This window comes from Galeopterus variegatus, unplaced genomic scaffold (assembly GCF_000696425.1).
Source record: "Galeopterus variegatus unplaced genomic scaffold, G_variegatus-3.0.2 Scaffold10893, whole genome shotgun sequence".
NCBI classification, from domain to species: Eukaryota; Metazoa; Chordata; class Mammalia; order Dermoptera; family Cynocephalidae; genus Galeopterus; species Galeopterus variegatus.
Genome location: NW_007737004.1, coordinates 35,082 through 36,630, shown reverse-complemented (window position 1 = coordinate 36,630; position 1,549 = coordinate 35,082). Strand labels below are relative to the sequence as shown.

General features: G+C 36.9%; 1 protein-coding gene across 1 annotated transcript in view; it reads right to left on the bottom strand.

Moving 5' to 3' along the window:
* Positions 1–1,549, bottom strand: part of LOC103610296 (serine/threonine-protein kinase ULK2-like) — a 33,014-nt gene that overhangs the window by 21,896 nt on the left and 9,569 nt on the right. The window lies entirely within an intron of this gene.

Genomic DNA, 1,549 nt, shown 5'->3' with positions numbered 1-1,549 from the left:
CTCTCACAATGAAAAGCTTAAAAAACTACATATTAATGGCTACAGATTAATATATGTATCTAGAAAATTCTAAAAGACACACACCAAACAGTGGTTATCTCTGGGAATTGCCACTTCTTTTCTAATTTACCATTTTGACAATGTTTGATTATTTTAACTTTGGCCATGTATCACTTTTGTAATAAGAGGGAAAATGTGTTTCCATCTGTCATTTAAACTGAAATCTGATTTTTACAATGTCAAAAGTCCTCAATTCATAAACTTTAAAGAGACCCCCCCAAAACTGATGGCCAGTAAAAATGATGTTCATTTCAAGTTGATAAAATTACTGTACTAGTCTCTAAACATACTGGAACCCCTGATGAACAATCAGAATCAAGGAAGCAAATCTAAAATATTAGATCAAGACTCTGTTTACTTGATAGCCAATTTCATTTCATTTCATTCATTTGCCTGACAGTTCTTAAGTTCATTTTTATAATCTAGTTGCAGTAGTATACAATACACAAAACAGAAAAACATGCAGTCACCTTGAAATTCCCAATTGTTTGATAATTCAGAGTTTCAATACCTTCTCCCTAATGGTCTCATTGTACAGTCAAAGTTGGTACTTAAAAATACTTTTCATTCTGATAGAAAAAAATCTAAGTATACTCTACTCTGGAAGCAAAACCTACTCTGCAACTGCCGGTGCTTTCTGTACCTCACCAAAAATGGGAAATTAACAGTTAATGTTACTTAATAATTTTTGTACTTGGCACTAACTTGTACCACTTGGTGCCCTCTGTCTACAGAGACTAAGACAAACTACACAAACACATCCGTGCAGAATCAGCATTTCAACTAGGGATTGTGAGATGAGTTTAGTTTTGACTTAAAAGATTTTCCCCCCCTTTCTATACTACTTTGAATTCTCAAATGAAGTAATGAATTACGCCTATTTGAACAGGTAATAATATACTCCCCACAGCATCCACATATTCTATGCATGGAAGTTTAAGTCACAAATTTTTTGGAGAGCAATCATATTCTGCAACCAAAAACTTTAAAACTGTGCATGCTATTTGACCTGGGTAATACCAAATTCAAACTCTAGAAATTGAACTTAAAGAAACAAAGATATCTTCAGAAGGTATATGTTTTAGTCCGTTTTGTGTTGCTATAACAGAATGAGACTGGATAATTTATAAAGGAAAGAGGTTTATTTGGCTTACGATTCTGGGACAGCTGCATCTGGCATGGGCCTCAGGCTGTTTCTACTCATGGCGGAAAGTGGCAGGCAGCCAGCAGGTACAAGCAGATCACATGGTGAGAGGAAGCAAGAGAGAGAGAGGGGAGGTGCCAGGGTCTTTTTAAGCAACGAGCTCTCGCGGGAACTAATAGAGCGAGAACTCACTCATTAATCTCCCCTCCCCCAGGGAGAGCATTAATCCATTCATGAGGGATCCACCCCCATGATTCAATCAGTTTCCAACACTGCCACATTGGGGATCAAATTTCCACATCAGTTTTGGAGGGGACAACACATCCAAACTTCATCAGGATCCAT